Below are 19737 nucleotides of genomic sequence, written 5' to 3'. Positions count from 1 at the left end.
GAGGGTGAGCAGGCCCTGGCACAGGCAGTGTCCAAGGCCAGGTTGGACAGGGCTTGGAGCAGCCTGGGACAGTGGAAGGTGTCCCTGCCCATGGCAGGGGGTGGAAGCTTGAGATGAGCTTTAAGGTCCCTTCCAACCCAAACCATTCAGTGATTCTGTGATATAAATGTGTATTTATATCTATATATGCACACACACAGAGATACACATACAGATATATACACACACATACACACACATACATATATGTCCTCGTGTTTAATTGTGGGCCCTGGCCCTAACTGCACTGCGGCATGCAAAGGGTTACTGCTGGCTGTTATTAGGCAAGACACCTCTAAAAAAGCCAAAAAAAGAGTTAATGTAACCCTACAGAAATACAGCTCCCAGGGCCTGTGGTAGTTCCTATTAAGATATACAAAGTATCTCAGCAAGGGAAAATTTAACTTACATACAACACATGATTTTAAGTAAAGAAATATTGATGGAGTGGGGGGGGGACGGACAAGTATTTTTTTAGCTCTAATTTATGGCTGAGCAGCTTCATTTTAGGTGCTTCATGGGAATATTTTAAACCAAGCCTGCATAATATTAAAATAAGTTAAAATGTATGTAAAATTTATGAGAGCATGTCAGGTGCAATGCTTGATAAAGTAAGTTTAATGCTTCAGAATTTTTTTCTTCAGGCAGAGAAAGCTGAATCCTGCAATTCTAGGTTACAGTATAATTTTAGAAACTCTTTTCCATTATACCATTCTTTTATTAATGAGATCCAACCCAATTTAACAAAAAGAGGTAAATTCCTAAAGAGTTTGTGGAAAGTCCTCAGCAGGTTGGAAGCTGGGAGTGTGTGATAAAAGGGGGTATTCTCCTGTTCAGAGGATCTGTTCCATTTTACAAAAACACAGAGGAAATCAATTCCCAACAAACTTTCCAAGGGTGCCTCTCCAGTGCAGTTTTCCTCCTGAAAATGCTGCCTGGCTCCGTGAGCAAACAAAAGCTTTAGCAGCTGACAGGGGCTGTACATCACTTTGAAAACTCTTCATTTACCGGGGGTGTGTCATATTGCTTCATTGTGTGACACTCCCAATTATCGTGACAGAGCTAAGTGACAAAGTACTGTCACCCCACTGCAGATCCAGAGCAGCTTTCCATGTTTCTGCCTGGTCATGGGAACGTGGCTGAGCCGCTACAAAGGAGCGGCAGGAGCTGCAAACAGGGGCTGCAATGGCTGCAAACTGCTCTGCTCTATTAAAAATTCAGCTCCTTGGCAATATTAAATCTGAATTTACTTCCATCAAACAGAAACTTAGCATATCTCATTCTTCCATTATAAAATATTGACATCAGGAAGAGTGAATCCTGAAATGAAGATTATAGATGAAAACTATGTGCTTGGTAATTATCATTTTTTTTTCTTTGTTATTATTCCTTTCCTCTGAGGATTGCACAGGCTGTTGCAAACAGTAATGAAGTTAGCATGCAATGCCAATGCAAAGTGTGCTGTAAAGTTATTCCTTCCCTCATTATGGATGAGGGAGGCGAGACAGCGGGAGGAGGGAGATTTCCCCAGCCAAAGGCGCACACGGGCGGGACAGCCCCCCACCTCATGTCTCAATCAGCATCCCTGCTGAGGAGACCCTCAGTGCCATCTTGTTTCTGTCTCCTTTTGTTCTGCCATTTCCCTGGGTTGTTTTAGGTCTGTAGCTCAGAGCTATTAATATCAATGACACTTTTTTTGTCACAAACCAAGCAGCAAATCCTTTCGCTGCCCTGTAATGCTCTCAAATAACCAGAGCACTGGAAAACACAGTTCCAGGCATGGAAATGTCCAACCTCTCATCCCAACAGCCCTTCTTGAGGCCTGAAACCACAGTGAGAAGAGATCAACATGTTGGCCAACCTGCATTGGGACAACCCTTTGGTTCCTGCCTGTGGAGGCAGCCTGTGGCTTGGGATGGCTTCCACCACAGGAGCCATGGCACCACCCCCTGAAATTCCCACCTGGCTGATGAACTTAGTCCTGGCTGGTGCCTCTCTCCAAGGTGACCACACAGAGAGGTCCCACTTGGTGGGATGGGGTTGTTTGAGGGTCTCTTCCACATCCTCTTGAGCCCTGCTCATGGCCTGCAGATGTTCTTGAGGAGTGTGATGTCTCCCTGGTGCGACATCGCATACCGAGTCTGTCTCATGTGCTTCCTACCAAAATCAATCCAAGTCAATAAAGTGCCCACCCTCCCCCCACTGTGCTTGCAGAGGTTCAAAGCAGGACCAATTACTCTTAAGGTGGACTTGTCAGGTGTCAGCTGAGAACAGAGAAGTTGAAGCATTATGTATAGAAACAGATTTATTTAGAGGACTTGAAGAATTTGTTTTGCTATCAACAGGTCTAGAAGAAGTGCTTTCATAGCACAGTCTAGTAGAAACTGATACCTTGCAAAATGATAGGGGGATGTTGTTTAGGTTTGTTTTTTTTTCCTTTTCTCTTCTTTTGGTACCAAACAAACACAGAGCTGCCCCCTAAAGCACATAAACTCACACCCAAGCTCGAGGCAGCCATGGCAGTAAAGCTCCTGACCTTGAAGTGCATTTGGTCACAACCCTTCTTGCTAAACACATCCCCTTTCTGGTCCCCATTTCTCCATGCTTAATTTATATATAATATATAAATATCTTTGCCATGCACTCAGTTTTTTGTATTTGGTTCCAAAAGTGAGAACCCTGCCAGTCTCCAAGTCTAAAGCTTCATGTGAACCTCTCTGTCCCTGCCAAGCCCACAGCATACAAGTACCACAGCATATTATAGTCACACAAGATGTTTCCAAGTTTAACAGTTCTCATCCCAGAATACCAAACCCCTCTCCTAGCATTCCCAACAAATCAATATGCATTATTATTACATGCTCAGATACTACATCAGGTTTCTGCTCATGCCAAAATTTCAGCTAGCTGTTCCCTGGAGTATTTATGCTTGTGTACTGTATTTAACAACAGCCCATTCAAAATGCTCACAGCTCCTAGGAATGAAATGCACATAATTTAGGAATAGCTGTCTGGCTATTCAGGCATCATGCTGTGTCAAGGGAAAATTAAATCTCTGACTCTCCCCCTCTTCTAAAACAAACCTGTACTTTGCATCATATTTTGGGGAGCTGCACGGAAGTTTCATAAAGACCAAGTGGCCTTGACTCTTTTTTCCATGTTTAATGGCAGTGCCTCCCCATTAATGCTCCAAAATGATACAGTAGTTTGGAAAAAAAGCTCTCTGCATGCAGGCATTGTATCACATTAAGAAATCAGGATTTTCTAGGCACTGCACAGCATTAATTACACTGAGCATGCTGCAAATTTAAATTAAATGATATGCCATGTTCTGTTGTAAATATCAAAATGGATTGCAAGATAGAACCCCATATTGGCATTTGTGCACTGAACAGGATCAGAAAACCTCTGTGATATGTAATTTCTTTTTATTTTAAGCATATGGATGCAAATGTGTTTTTTATTTTCAGGAGTGCCTAAGAGCACACACATGTACAGGTTAGAACTTGTCTGTCCTGAAAAAAAAGCCCTAAACAAGACCTCTCTTAATAATAACAACAATGATAAAAGAACAAAAAAAGCCCTCTTTGCCTTCATTTCCTTTCCAACATAAAAGAATAAATTATGCTTCTCTTCCCCTCCAACAAGTGTTTACAATGTAGGGAATGGAGGGCACTGAGAGAAAAATGGGGAATACGAGGGGCTGGAGCAGGTCAGCAGGAGCAGGAGGATCTGATTTTGTGATGGGAGTTGGTGTACCAGGATCCCATGGAAATAAATCCTGAGGGGGTTCAACTCACTCAGGCGGGGAAGGGCTGCTCTTCCAGCTGGAATTTCAGTCAGGAGCAGAGTGAGAGGTGAGCTGGGGCTGTCTTGACTCTGTGGTGATGGGGGAAGCCTGATTTGGTGATGCCATGGGAAGAAGTGTCTGAAGAGAATATAAACAATAAACAAAAGCTCTGTTGGTATTTGTATTTTTCTTGGCATTGGTATTTTACAGTTCCATACTCTCAGGTTGAATGGTCACAATCTCAGCAGCCTCTGCCCTTAACAACTGGATGAGGAGTATTTCTAGTGTAATTTCACATATTTCTCTGTGACTAAATACTAGACAAATATTTTATAACTCTGCACATCAGGGAAAGGATGGCATTTAGCTAACTCTACAGAAAAGGCCTTGAAACATTCTGTATTTTTGGGAGTTTACTTAAGGCCTAGATGAAATGATGAGCACTGAGCTGAGACCCACAGGTGAGTGCCAGTCTGAACTGGCACAAGGGCACAAGGCAGGAAGGAGACACAGCAAAAACGTGTGGGCAGGGACATGCAGAGTCACTGGCTTTTCTTCTAACCCAGCATCACCCCATTCTTTCTAAATTATCTTCTCTGTGTCTTTTGCTCCTAGGCCTTGTCTTCCTGTCCCATTTTGCAGCAGACCTGTGTGTGTGAGAAGTACAGCTGTGGGATGCCTGATGAAAAGAGGTGCTTGAACAACTGGCCTTCAGCTCTGTCACCTTTTCTCCCTGCTTGCAAAAAAACCAAAACCAAACAAAGCAAAACCAACCACACACATGAAAAAGAGACAAAAAATCCAAGCCAAAGATAGTTTATGTACAGCTCAGGAAGCTCTCAGCAACGAGTGTGTCTGTGATTTAATAACATACCTACCCAAAATGACACTTTTTCTACTACTCACTGAGAAAAAGAAGGCAGAGCAGCACACAAGGCACTGCTGTTGCAGCAACAAGCAGCCAAACTACCAGGTATTTATTTTTCAATGTACACAATTATTGGGGGGGAATAAAAATTATTCTTTGACACTCTGAGAGAGCTGTAAAAAGCCCTGTCCTCCCCTACTCCCATGGTCCTGACAAGAAACGCCTCACAAATTCTAATAAATAGAGAATAGAAATAAATACTTTAACTACACAGCATCAGGTTTCAAATGGCTTCCTGAATCAGAAAGTGCTGCTAGTCCATCTTCCTTATTTCCACACTCTGTAATGGTGGCTCTCCAAAAGTCAAAGTGAGATGGATACTACAAGGATCACAGACACTACACTGGGAAACCAAGTATCAGTGGGTACATCCAGATTTATGGTAGGTGATGGCAGTAAAGTGAAAGCAAAACTGTTTGCACAGTCTGTATTGTTGGCCATTACTGTGTATTTGCCCTTTTTTCTTGCTTAGCTGCAGCTGGAAGAACAGAAAATTGTACCTTCTCTACAGTATTAGAAGACACTTTCTGATCGTAAGGTCAATCAGACTGGTTTAGCTGCTTGAGGTATTTATGGCACCATCACTCAGTGTCTTTAAGGAAAGGTTAGATACATTTATGGGAAAGGTATTTTGCAGAAGCTTTCCTGCTTCATAGAGGTCTTGGACAAAATGACCCAGGAGGCCCCTTCCAAGTCTATCAAATGTGGTTCCCTGATTGATGCTGTTTCCCCCCAAAGTCTTTTCAAAACACAAAGCACTGTTATAAAATTTAATATGATACACTATATAACTTTAACACAATGCCATTTTCTTATAGGAAATGGTTAGCTGGTAGCACAGGAGCCTCGTGCAAGAGGGAAAAAAGGTAGAAAAAAGAAATTGCAGTGCAGTTTCTCTGCCGAGGGATATCGACTGTAACATTTACTCTGAGTCTGAGCATGGACTCTCAGCTGTGCAGGGGAACACCAAGCCAAGGAAGAGTATAAGGAACCCAGGCTTATTTATTTCTCCAGAAAAGCCTGACAAGGCCTGAGGTAATTTTCTATGCTGTGCAATAATCATTCCCTCAGTGCTGGGCAGCAAACAGACACCCAGCTCTCCTTGTAAATCACTGCCTGGTGCTGTGCCAGCTGGGCTGAGGCTGAGCTGCTTGGGGAGCAGGAGAGGCCCAGCCCTCCTGCACAGGCACAGGGCTGGAGCTCAGGTGTGTCCTGCACCACTGAGGACAGGAGAAGAGCCCGTTCTGTAACTCATCACTCTGTGCCATGGCTCTGGCCTGGCCTGCTGCCACCCCAGCTGCACCATGGATCAGGGGGAGGGAATCCCTGAAAACTGTGAGTGCCAAAAACTGCACTTCTAAAAAAGGGCAGCAGCACCCCAGTAACGTGTTTGTCTGCTGAGTAAAGACTCAGCAAGAGAGCCCGGGCCACATTTCCCCTGTCTGAATACAAGATTGTTTGTCAGGCAGAATGCTCTCCAGATCTTCTATGTTTCCACCAAACCATTCAATAAAATGATAATATTCTTTTTCTCCCTACTATACTTCCATTTTTTTTTTGTTTTTGTTTTAATTTGCTGAATGTTTCCTAAATTGGCTTTCTTTTTTCCTTTGAAACCAATAATGTATTTAAAGTCATGTAATGATTAAAAAAAAAAAAAAAAACAACCCAACCAGATTCTCTGGGCCATCTGGTTGAAATGCTCTGGTCAGCCTCCACTGCTCTGTAGTAAGTTTTAATTTTAGATTTTCACAGGAAAAAAAAAAAAAAAGAAAAAAAATACCCAGAATTTTGCTGAATTGGAGTTTACTCTCAAAATAATTTTACACTAACCTTTTTATTTTCACTCCAACTGATTTAGTTAAATGCCAAACTCTTCTTCCAAAAATCAGCTCCCAGCCCCCATCTTCTTGGGATAGCCCTGACAGGAAATAACAACATCCATACACAGACACTCTGAAGCCTTTTGAAGTCTCACAAATGTGAGCTGTTCCCTTTTGCAGAGCAGGCTGGGATTAACTCTTTTATTAACCTTAAAACCTCATCCATGAGAAAGAAAAATAGCCAATCCCTTTTATTTTATTTCTTTTAAAATCTGGATGCGTGCTACCTTCTCTACCCAAACATTTGTGAGCTCACCCTACAGACAGGAGCAAAAGAGCCCATGGAAAGCCCCCTCTCCCTGAGGAGCTCCTCAAAGCCCCTCTTGGGCCCTCCCATTATGTTGCACACAGTGTCAAATTTTGTGTTTTCACTGGAAAATATTTTTGCTTTACAGGAGGGTTGTGTCTCTCTGTATTGGTGGGAGCAAATAACAACCTTTTGGTCCTTTTCAACACATTGCATCAATGTATTTTCCTGATTCCCATGTCAAAGAAGCGTCTTTTAGCAGAATGAAAAATCTGACCTGGGTGTAATCCTGACAGTGCTCCAATTGCTCATCCTTAGCTTCATCCCTGCACTGCAGTGCAGAGAAAGAGGCTCACATTGGAATAGCTCTTCTCACCAGTGTCAAAATGGTAAAAATTTGCTCAGAGAGTGACATGAGCAGGAATTTCAAAGGCAGGAAAATTTATCTCCTGCTCTTTGTCTTACACTATGGTGCACTGTGGTGGATGGAAGATTTAACTTCCAAGCATCCCATCTATATAAATCCTAGTGGAAAACAACTCCCCAGCTTCTTTTTTTAGGGTGTTGAGCTCAGCAGCTGGAATCTGCCAGGGAATGATAGCCAAGATAAGGATGGAGAAAAACTTTCCTGTAGCCTTCAGGTGTTGGTCAAGGGTCAGGATTAGGGAACAGCCAAAGCCAAACAGAGCTCTGTGTGTTACATGAGGTCACAGCTCTTTGGTGCAAGGAGCAGGGCTTTGGGCCAGTCCTGCCTCTGCCCTGCTCAGCTCAGCCCATTAGTTGCTCTGGTGATACAGCCCCTCTTGGGCTTTCTACTTTTCAAAGGTTTACACTCAGTTTAAATCTCAATCAAAAGCTCCACTTTAGCTTTTAGGAGGCCAAGACACTTAAAAATCTCCGATGGGAAGGGCAAGTAAGGAAGGCAGAATATCTCTCCCTTGCAAAGGCATTCAAATACCACTTGGATGAGGAGTTTCCAGCTGCTTTACTGGATAAACAGACACACCACAGTTCTAATGTGCAGGGGTGCCCTTCACACCAACAGGCAGAGAAAAGAGGCAATGGGAAGAGTAGGAGGCACCACAATAAAAAAAAGCAGGATCCAACTGAAATTTTACCCTCTTTGATTTTTGAAAATGGGAAAATCCATTCGGGATCAGGGATCTCCAGACTGGGCTGTATGCACCATTAATTGTTCCATGAAGCAGAGCTGGTCTGCTATTGTTGCATCCTCCAAAAACAGCTGTTACTATGAGCTCTGTGGGACTCAGGAACTCCATTTCCCAGTTTTCACTTAGTACTTCAGGGATCATATATAAATAATAGTAATGATAATCATAACAATACCTGGCTTGCCATTATGGTATGCTCAGTCTTTGTGATGCTATCTCACAATAAAATCTGGGTATTAAACACTTTAACTGAAACTCTTACTAAAACAGAGATATTTTTACTTGTGCTGTTATATTCACAGAATGATCACAAAGCATTTTACAGAATCAAATGGAAGGAGCCAGTCTGATCCTTGTGTAGAGAATTTTGTGAACCTCAGCAGTGTGTAACAAAGCTCCTGTACAGACAAGTAACTGTCAAACATACCACGTTTTGGGACTTGTCCTGGCTGAACAGCATCCAAAAGCTTGGGGTTTGTCCTTCAGTTTGGCATCAAAGTCTGTAAAGCCACCACAAATTACACGACAAGAGGGACTGGATGGTCTCACTGACTAGACAAGAACAGGCTGTGGTGTCTCATTATCAAGGTGCCTGGGTCAGAAAGAAAAAAGAAAAAAGGTTATAATTTTTCAGGTTTAAGAAAAAAGCCCTGGAAGTCTTGGAGCTGAGTACTGAGCAGCCTCCATGGGGTCACTGCAAGGGGACAAGGCAAATGCTCATGGTAAGTGGTGCCTTCTGAGGTCTGAGAGGGTCTCCAGCTTTGGGCCCTGTACCAGGTACTTCTGGAGCTGTGAGACAGTGAAGGGCTTTGTTCCCTCCTGTATAATGATAAATTACCATTGTTAGCACTAAACAATACAACTGAGCACAGAATGGCAACACGCTAATGCTTTATCCAGCTCCAGCAATTCTGCTCATGTGCTCACACTGTTCTTAAATGTGCTAGGTATTTGTTTGATGAAACAATAAGTTTTAGAAAAGAGAAAAATAAGAACTTCAAAGATAATAAAAACCTTGACTACATACTTTACCACAGGCAGCTGTGAATAAGCTTCAGTACTCTTTATTTTTAACATTCCAGATATGTAATTTAATGCAGGTCTAATGACAGTCTCGAACATACTGCTTTAATCGAAATTGTTCAAGCTCTGTTCTGTGACAGGGGCTCACAAGATACCAGCAGGGTTGTCCATTTTCCCCACTTCTGTAGGGAAAAGAAAAGGGAGGGGAGGGGGACACTCTTGAACTTATGTTGCTATTGATGTGTAATATACAATAAAAAAACAGTTAAATTTCAATTACCCACAGGTAATTATAATTTTATTGTTTGACTGTACTATGGGGAATTTTGTAATTCCCAAGACTAATAATTTTCTATAATTTTACAGGTTGTCAAATAAACTATTAAAGATTATCTTTGAAAAGGATTCTGCAATTGTAAGGACATATCATACTGTTTCTGTACATTATTAGTAATTAGAGATCCCTGGATAGTGAAATATCCACACTATATGCTAGCTGCTGGATACCATATTTTCTCACAGCCTCCTGTAATCTTGAACCAAAGCTTTCAAACTTCTCAGCCATTGTAGCCTGAGTCACGTCCAAACTTTTATTAATATTCACTGAGCACTCATTAAGCAATTCTGGTGCGTTGGATCCGTTAAACCTGTGCTTCCTGACAGGGGAAAGCAAAGGCTCCCAGGTCCATCCCAGAGCACTGGAAACAAACACAAAAGGGCTCATTCTGAACTCTGTCCTCTGAAGAGGAGATAGGGAAGGAGTAACGTTTATACCAGCGCAGAAGATGTGAATCTGCCCCGACATTGCCTTCTGACAATGATGTGGCTTGCACAACAAGATGGAGTTGTGCTTCCTGATTTTATTCTAAAAATATGCATAGATGCAGATATGCTGGGGATCAGCATTGCATGCCCCCAAGGAGGGGAGTGGCAGGGGCAAGGTCTGCAGCCCACAAGAAGCAAATGAACTGGGGGTATTCCCTCCCTCATGCTCATCAGCAAGTCCCCCAGATTTACTGGGCTGTTGGTGAGGAACCCCCCAGACCAGTAGACAGCAACATCTGCACAGCTGAGCAGGCAGCAGCAGCTTCTCCCAGGTCATCTGGGAGAAGCCAGAGGCCACTAAAGCAGCATGTGCTGGGTGATAGCATCCCTTACCTGTACTGGGCTTGGTGAGATCCTCCCAGCCTTGCAGGGGTGCAGTGCTAAGGAGGAGCAGAGGAGGGATGAGCTGAGAGGAAGAGCAGCCCCTGAAGCGTTGCAGGAGCAGCTGGCACAGCCTGTGAGGGCAGTGAGCTGGGGTTCAGCAGCTCAGAGATGGCTGAGCTCTCGCCTGCAGAGCCATCAAAGGCACCATTCTTAGCTGGCAGCATTGTTTATTGCAGCTGCCCCAGGAGATCATCATTGTTTGTTTTATCGGCCTCTCGGATGGCTGTGTGGTGAGGGCTCTGTGCAGGGGGAACTTCTCTGCCTTAAGAGCAGTCTCAGGACACGGGGACTTTCAGACCTCCACCCCTGGGGCCGGGGTTTGCACAGCCCCAGCCTGTGGGGACACCAAGCAGGAGCAGCCTCTCAGGGCTCTGGCCCCAGCTGCAGGGATGGGTTTGCCCTGCTCCCGGTGCCAGGAAGCCTCTGTGGCAGCTGCAGCGCTCAGCAAGGGGCCTGGGGAGGGATTTCCCTCCCACCAGGGAGCCCCGGGTGGATTGTGTTGGTTTTACTGCGGTGTGGAGCTGGTGGAGCAGTATAAAGATACGGGAGCACAGGGAAGGATTAAGGCCAATGGACTGCAGCTCCCTGCCTGCCTCCAGAGACAACTTGGAGCCCATCAATGGTATTAAATCTGAGGAGTTGCTGTAGACACACACGCTGAGCTCTCTTTTCCAAGGCCTGCTTGCCTTGCTGTCCAGGGCTCATCTGGCACCTATGGGAAGGTGTGGGAAGAAGGAACAGTTGACAATTTGGAAAGCTCTTCACTCAGTGGCATTCCCTGCTCCTGACTGGCCTCTCTGCCTGCTAACCCAGCTCAATGAGACTGAACCCATCACTTCAGATGATGGGCACTTACAATAAATAGAGGGAAAATCCAAAGCCCACAGAGGAGGCTCAAGATGCTTCTGGGTAATAGACAGCACCAAATACACACACAGAGCCCTCCTTCCCCTTAATTCTGGTCTGTGCTTTTCCTGCTTAACACATTCCTTGTTGCAAGGAGAACACGTTCTGACAACTGAAGAGTGAAAGCAATTAGAAACAGAATTAATTGATAAAATTAAAGCCCTGCTTTCCTTATGTTTGTCATATGACTACAAATATTGTCACTCCCATTAATATTAATTAATATAATTATCAATGTTTCTAATCCCTACACATTTTGTTGAAAAGTTACTCTTAGCTCAAGAATATAATTGTTAAGTCGTGGAAATGTTAAGTAGCAGCTAAGCAAGTCCAAAGAATTAATAGCAAACTGTAGTTTATCCAGGGATTAGACTTTTAGCAATACATAATCACCTCTTCATGTGTTCATCCACATAAAATACCTTCCATCCCTCACTACGCTTCTGCCTACTTGTCCTTGCAGTGCACAGTTTTCAAGAATTAAAAAAAAGACAGTAAGTAAATATTCTGTGCAGTTGCATGCTGTTCTTCAAGGTAAGTCACTGCACCAAGAGTTCTGTGCCCACAGCTGAGAGTAATGTCAAGGTCAATAATCTCAGGCTGAAAGCCCCAATGCAGGCTACTTCTGTGATCACAATAATCTGTGTAACACTGCACAGCCTTTGTTTTGGAGTCAAGCAAAGCAATTCCTCTCTCTCCCAGCTTCCCCACACATTGTCTCCCAGCTGAAATGTCACAGATTACTGGAATAATCCAAAATAATCCAAACCCTGCCATGCTGCTGCAGCGGAGCAGCCTCTCCTGGCGGGCACCAGCAGCGCTCCGAGGGCACTGCAGCAGAGCCTGCCCGGCCCCTGCCCGCTTCCTCCGCGGACACTCGCAGCTCCTGCCTGGCACAGCAGGCAGCAGGGCTAGGTGCAGGATTCATCAGCTCTTTTGGAAAACAGCCAAAGTGCTTTAAAGGCCTTTGTTGTAGGGTAGAAGGGTGTTTCTGCTAGAAGAGAATAATGTAATCATTTTGCTATTAATTTTTAATTGTATGTTGCTCTGCATTATTACCAGTCTATACTGATTTTCCTGAGAGAAATGGGGATGCTGTGCAAGTAGTTTCTGTTAGGAATGCTGTTGGGCCACGCTGGAAAAGAAGTGACAGAAGAAAGCTGTTCTTCAGAGTTACTGCAGTCACCTGCTGCTGTCTATTCCTGCAAGGTATCACATTAAATACTTATAAAATGTATGAGCTTAAGAAGATTCATGGAGAGCTGCCACAGTTTTCCCTGTTGTCAGGTGTTTTTCTTTGCTTGTTTTTGTGGAGGTTTATTTCTTTTCTTTATATTTGATGGCCACCCTTTTTAAGGAAAAGTTACTTCTGAGAAATATTTTGCAAGCAAATTAAACTCACTGATGTGGATGAAATCAGTAGCAAGAGTAAGAAATACATTAATTCTTCTCAGAAGACAATCTTTATCAAAAATGCTAAGATGCAGCCCACTGATACAGTTAAACTTTCTGGCAGAAACATGATTGTATCACTCACTTGTGCCCACTCACAAATCCTTCATTTCATCTAAGAGAAAACTGGCCATGAGGGGACAGGAAATCTTTAATCTGCTTTTCTCCATTTCTTCAAATACCTGGTTCTTATCAACCCGCATCGAACATGAGTGACACAAAACCCTCATGTCCTCCACTCCATAAAACAAATGCAAACAAAGCACAGACACGTCTCCAGTGTGAGAAGGATGGAGCTCAACAAAGTATTGCATGGCAGCAAGGCTGCAAAGCACTTCTGAAAAGGCAGCACTGGCTGCACATTCAGAAAGAAGAAATCAATTAGACCAAGAAACAAGTTATGCAGAAAAATCTACACTTTGTCACTGACCTGAGTATCAGGAGGGTAAAAGGGGCCCTTGATCTGTCCCCCCAATATTTCAATATTATCCTTTGTAAAGAAAAATCATGGGTTTTTTTCCTCTTGAATCCCTAATACTAATTATGTATTACAATATAATACTACTTGTATTATACCATATCCTATAATATATAATCCCTATAATAAATCACACTATGATAAATATTTTTATAACTATAACTATATATTAATGTATTAATAAAATAAACATATAAATATATAGTTAGTTAGCTTAAATAGCCATATACTACTATGTATTAAAAGTAATTTTAATTTTGGGCATATATTCAAGATTAGCTGTAATTTTTTGGACAGCTGGTAAATTCTGGTGAGAATTTGCAAAGTTTGCACCTAATTCGGTTGAATTAGCTTCAAAATAGAGAAATAGATTATTTGATAGAGAAGAAATAGACACATTAAATTTTAAGTTAAAAAAAATACCCAGAAATTTTCTATCTGGCCAGTTCTAAACTGCAGTTTCAGTCCTGGCATAAGCCCATGATCATCAGTGAAAAATGTGCCTTTGTCTTCTCCATATCCAGTGCTGCAGGATCTCCAGGGGTGATTCAGGAAAGCTCTGAAACATTCACAGTAAGTCCAGTAAGCACTTTCCCAAACAGTGATTATTTTCTGAGCTGGGGCCAAAATAGGCCAAGTAAAGGGAAAACCAAAAATGCAGACTATGAAGCAACCTGCCCATAATTCCCCATCAAATCAGAGATTAAACCTCCTGTACAGCAGCCTCTTCTAGGGGGACTGCATTCATCATTCCAGGAATTAGTTAAATCAAGGCTTATTACTGCAAAACTTAATATACAGTATATTGTTTATTTGGATTATGCTGTTGCTTCACAGCTGTGAAAAAATAAAACAAAAACTCCTGAATTTGCAGCCACCTTCGGCAGCAAGGTTCCGTTCCTCTGCCTGTTTGAGATATTTCTTTCCATCTCCTGCACCATCATGTTTCAGTTCCTGAGAGCTGTAGATATTTATTCAGTGCCCTTCTCTCCTGGCCATCACAAATAGCTCTCTGATAACAAATCACACTCTCTGAGCATCATTTGCTACCAGAAAGGACCCTCAAGAAGCACATGCTCCGTGACACAGGATATTCCCTGCTTTGCTGTGAATGCCATAAAGAGTTTCACAAAATCAGCTTCCTTGCATTGAGAGGGTAAGAATGCATCATCCTAGTAGTTTTACCACTTCTTATTGCCTGTTCAGGCTTCATGCTTAGTCCCTGCTCCCTGGCTCTTCAAATGAATGCTGCTACTTAAACACAGAGAACGATATGTGCTTAGTGAGAGATTCAAGGATTTCAGCCATCAATAGAGGTTTAATTATGTGCTGGTGGATGCTCAGGTACTATAACGATGGCTGTTGTATAAATTGCACAAAGCCAGCACAGAAGAGACCACTCACAGCTCATCCTTCACTCTGCTCCTGCAATTTAGACAAAATAAAATGTAATGCATGGTATTAACTTGCATCTTCTTCTTGCCTATGTCATAACCCATCATGTAATGTGATGTTATTCCATGTCGTGTCGTGGGTAACATGATGCAACACAATGTCACACTTCAGGAAATATTACTGAGCAAGGGCTGATTCTTGTTAGCAGTTCAGAATGCAAGCCTCTGATCCAAACATATTGTGGCTGTGGCTGATGGGAAGGCATCAAACTGAGAGCTACGTTCAGCAAATGTTTTTCTTCTCTGGCTTGGCCAGCAGATGTCCATTTGTCAGGTTTGGGTTCAATTGAGATTTCTTTGTCACGAGCACTTTCTCTTGTAAAAGAAATAGCAATTTTATGGCAAGCCAAATACTGAAAAGAAAAGCCCTTAGAAATACATAATAAATGTATATTAGCGAGACAGAAAATTGGAAAATGGCCACCTGCCAGCAGCCACATAAATTTTGGAGGCAATGCATTTTTCTGCCATTATGCATTATCACAGGAATTGCAAATATTTATTAAAAGTATTAAAATGGTGAGGATGTTAAATGTTTCCTTCAGTAGTGGAAATTCACAGTGCCACATAGAAGATAGGATATTCTGATACAATGTTTATTAAAATGACTTCATTTTATTAGGCTGTCGTACACAATAAATGTGCAGGTACAGTTAACAAAAGATCTATTGTGGATATGGGAGATTTGTGAGTAACACTTCAAAAAAATAATCTCTTCTGAACTCTATTCATATAAAAAGCATGCTACAAACTTTCATTAACTTCCTTAGAACCAATTATTTTCTGAGCTTATTTTCTTTTTCTGCCATCCCCCTGTATTTTGTTAGTCAATTTGTTTACTCACATTTTAATGCTTAACAGGATTAAATGCAGTTTATCTTTAATTTATATACAAGTAGGCTGAGTGTGTATATGGAGCAGGCAACAAAATATGACGATTATTTTGGGGTTCATTTACAGGTCTAAACATGAATGACTGTAATATATTGGCACCTCAGTATCTTTTCATCCATAAGCAAAACAATATTAAAAGATCAGTGGGAGCTCCATAATATTGATTGAGAAGAAAATCACATTCTGGTTTTGCCCACATTTTCTGCTGGGATTAATCACAGTGATTTTGTTTCTAAGGTTTTGCTGCAGCAAGATACAGACTCAGGCACACCCTGATGGTGTCACTTTGCTGGTTGGCTTTGCTGGGCTTTGAGCCCCTTCCACTGATGTGGACAGTGACATAATCCCTGCATAAACAGGAATCAGCAGGGAAAGGAAGGAGGGTGGCTCTTGCCTTCACCGCTGAAAGTGTCCCCAAAATAGCTTCTAAAAGTCTTTTTTTTTTTTTAATTTAAGAAATGAGCAGAGAAATAAGGAACCAGTAGTGAGAGTTGTTTCTTACATGAGTGTTCCTCAATTCCTTACAGTCCATTAAGGAAGAGGTGGGATTGGAGTCTATGTTGTAGGCAGGGGGTGAGTAGATCAAAGTTACAAGACCTCAGATTTATGGAGAGTCTTATGCAAGGAAAAACCTGCCTCTGGAAGATAAAATTTCAGAAATAAAGGATTTTTCTCTCTGCTTTTATATGGTGCAGTTTTATTCCTTTCTGACACACACGGTGTGGTGGCGGGGGGAGTAACTTGCATGAAAAAAACACTTTTTTTGCCTTGATCCAGACAGTTCGTGTGGATTTGTGGAATACCAGAAGTGGTGCATGGGATTTAGCACAAAGGGGTTATGTTGGAGAGAGACCTCGGTCACCCCAGAGGCAGAGGCAGAGCCTGTGCTGCCTTCAGAGGGGCAGGTGTGACATCCTGTCACTGTTGCAGAGTCAGAAAGCAGGGCTGGCACTGGCTCTGTCCAAGGCATTTGTGGGATTCAGTCCGTGTAAAACGAGGAGTCAGCACTTCAAGCAATGCAAACCCATTTGCTTGGCCAACCTTATTTAATATGAAGCATGTTTTATCTTGATTTAGGTGGTTGTTGTTCTTTAATTAAAGAAATTATGGGAGGTCATTCTCATTAGTTTAGAAGAGTCCTCACAGAAGGGGTTTGCACTGATTTAACCTCAGGGTAAACTGGCACAACTTTTGCATGTAAATAGGATTTAACACTGGACACTTTGTGTGTAATCCAGCTCTTCACTCATGACATTCAAGGAATACTTGGAATACTGACTGAAATAAAAAGATAATGAAGATAAGCTGGGGTCTTACCGTGAAATTTATCAAATGAGCTGCGGTGCAGCCCGGAGCCTCTGCAGAATGGGGAGGGGACACCACAGGGCTTTGTGCTGGGGGCAGCGCAGGCAGCTCTGCCTGTCCCTGCACGGTGACACAGAGAGAGCCTGGACTCAAATCCCACTGCTCACGTCTGGCCAGATGGAGCAGGAGCTGAGGGGCACAGAAACCGGGCAGCAAGAGGGGAGGGCAAGGTGCTTCCCTTCCCCACTGGCAGCCGTGCCCTGGGGCTGGAGCATGGCACAGGTGCGTGGTGGCAGCGGGGCCACCACTGCCATGGAAAAGATTTGCCATGAAAGGAAAAAAAAGGGAAAAAGGGAAAAAAGCAGCGGCATGAGAAGTGCCAACTGAATGGCGCTGTCTTTAATTGGTACCACCAAGGGCTTTGTGCGGTCAGCACGCTTTTCATGTTTATAATAGAATCCCCAAATTCGACTGATCTGAAGGGCATCTGACTGTTTTACATTAATCACAAGCTATACAGCAGAGGCTGAGAGCAAGTGGGCAGATACCCTGGTGGAGTAGCACTAAGGAGCTCTCATTATAATCATCCTGCCAAATCAAAAGAAAAACCCTAAGGCTCCTAATAAAGGAGACCACTGGACTAAACAAATTGAACAAGTAGCTAGACATGCATGAGCTTAAAACTACTGGTGTCAATCAGATTTTCCTGAGCTGCTCATTCTGCTCGCTTCTCCAGAGCACAAGCACAGGGGACCCAGGGACAAGGTGACAGATGAGGGCCAGCACAGCCCCAGCACTGAGCAGACAGGTACAGGGGCACTCTGTGAAGCCACCTGCAAGGAGTCACTATGGAATACTTCTAAACTGATCCAGCACTAAGGAAAGGGGTGGTGTGAATGGGGACCTCATCCACACAGGATATCTGAGCAGGCTTCCAGTCTCACTACTTCCATCGGTTCTAGGTCAGGAGAGATCAAAGAAAGGTCTTGGAACTCGGAATTTTGTGTGTCTGTAGGACAGGAAAAAGGTTCAGCACCCTGGAAGCTCTGCCCACTTCTCACCTTCCTGCACCTGCTGAATGGAAGTCATTATATTAGTTATATTGCCTACTGGAAATCAAAAAAAAATACTGATAAGGTGGGTCACTGCTTTCTGAAAAACTGCACTTGATACTAGTGAAAAATCCTCAGAAATGGGAGAATAAGAAAATTCTAAATTTAGAAGCATTGGGTTTTGTTTGGTGTTTTTTAAGACAAATGATGGCTCAGTTCCATTAGCTACCACCCCTTCTCAAAAGCCATCAGGCAGGAGAGCAAGATTTTGAGGTACTCCCTCAAAACTCAAAGAAAAAATACATCTGTGCACAAGACTGAATACGCAGGGAAGAAGAAGAAACAAAAAATATTAGGGTCAGTATTTAGTACAGCAACTACAGGGAGATGGAAAAAGGGAAAGTTTCATTAGGAACAGATGGATGGGGCATGATGCACCTGAGGAATCAGGTGAAGGCATCAAAGGAGAGGTTTTATGGAGAGAAATTCCCTTTGAAGAACTGATGGCTAAAACACTGTCAGCTTTTGAAGAATTGGGAAATTTTCCCTATCTGCACCATGACTATTGTCACTGGCTCTGTCCCCTGTCACCATCTGAGTGGTGGCAGCTCTGCATGGACCCTGCCAGGGTCCAGTCACCAGGGAGCAGGAGAACTGGGGCTCCTCTTGCTGGTAATGTTTTGAGAAATTATTATTATTTATAAATGCAATTCTTTTTAGTTCATTTCTCCTTTTCATGTTTTGTTGTTTTTGTTTTTTTTTTTTAACGCCACACTGTAATAAATCAACATATAAATGTACTGGTTTATTTCCACCTGGAATGTTGGAAGACAAATAGTGCAAAAGATCAGTTTGGTCATTTACCATATTGGTTTAGCATGGTAATACTGTTGGGGTTTTTTCATTTCTCATTTCAAGACTGTAAACAAATGCTGCAAGAACAGATCAAATACTCCCTACCTAAGACAGTGCCTTGTGCAAAGGAAACATCAAACCTGGTTTTTGAAGGCCAAACTGTGCCTCCTTTACTTTTTCATAGGGAAAACTCAGAATTTTGAATTAGCCTGAAATTTGAAACTACATTTTTGCCAAGCAGCAAAAGCAGATGCACCCTTAGCCACGCTAAATCACAAACACATACACACATGGAGATGAGGAAAATGCACATTAAATATGAAAAAGTATTCCTTTCAGGCAGAAGATAAACAACCCTACTACAAATTAGCTCTCGGCCCCGTCAGGTGTGAATCTCTCTTGTCAATACGTACCAAATTCCCTGAGATAGAACCACATGGTCATGAATTTTATTTCTCTCCTGCTTAATTCCTAGTACCACTCTCCCTTGTGGATTTACTCAGGGATGATTTACAGTGGGAAAGGTGACATTAAACACGTCATTGAGCATGCAAAGATGCTGCACTCAAAGCAGCATATGCTTGACTTTGTTAAAAGATGAATGCTGTCAACTCCACAGTGCCCACCAAGATCTGGCCTCCTTTTTCTTCCCAACAAACTTTGAGGAAGATGCAGACATGAGTCTTGACACTGAGAGAAATAAAAGTTAATGTATTCATGACATGATTTCACTTGCAGCCTGATTTAGCAATGTCTTGTCTAGTTTGGATCTGCTGTTGCTTTTCCTAATTTACTCATTGCACAAAGAAAATAAATAAATAAGTGCACTATAGTCTTATTTATCCTTCTTTGGACATTTCTTTACCAGGCAGATGGTCAATTAAGAGCACTAAACAATGACACTGTTTTCTCTGTAAACATTTTTTTTCTAATAGCCTAACAAATGAGAATCTGTGCTGCCATACTGCTGAATACCATCTTGACTTTCTAATTACAAAGAACTGTGTCTTGATAGTAACAATTACAGCTGTAACAATGATGCTGGTACTT

At 42.5% G+C, this 19737-nt stretch overlaps 2 long non-coding RNA genes across 3 annotated transcripts in view; one reads left to right on the top strand and one right to left on the bottom strand.

Annotated features, from left to right (window-relative positions):
* The window catches only part of LOC132324434 (uncharacterized), a 51339-nt gene extending 46156 nt beyond the window's left edge, over positions 1 to 5183 (top strand). For both annotated transcript variants that reach the window (XR_009485622.1, XR_009485623.1), the window contains one exon: positions 4445 to 5183. This is a non-coding gene — a long non-coding RNA (uncharacterized LOC132324434). The remainder of the gene's footprint in view (positions 1 to 4444) is intronic.
* LOC132324435 (uncharacterized) overlaps positions 3836 to 19737 on the bottom strand; it is a 36057-nt gene continuing 20155 nt past the window's right edge. The window contains exons 2-3 of the long non-coding RNA XR_009485624.1: positions 8487 to 8651; positions 3836 to 3967 (exon numbers count right to left, since the gene is read on the bottom strand). This is a non-coding gene — a long non-coding RNA (uncharacterized LOC132324435). The remainder of the gene's footprint in view (positions 3968 to 8486; positions 8652 to 19737) is intronic.

This window comes from Haemorhous mexicanus, chromosome 3 (genome assembly GCF_027477595.1).
Source record: "Haemorhous mexicanus isolate bHaeMex1 chromosome 3, bHaeMex1.pri, whole genome shotgun sequence".
NCBI lineage: Eukaryota > Metazoa > Chordata > Aves > Passeriformes > Fringillidae > Haemorhous > Haemorhous mexicanus.
This window is presented reverse-complemented; position numbering and strand designations above follow the sequence as displayed.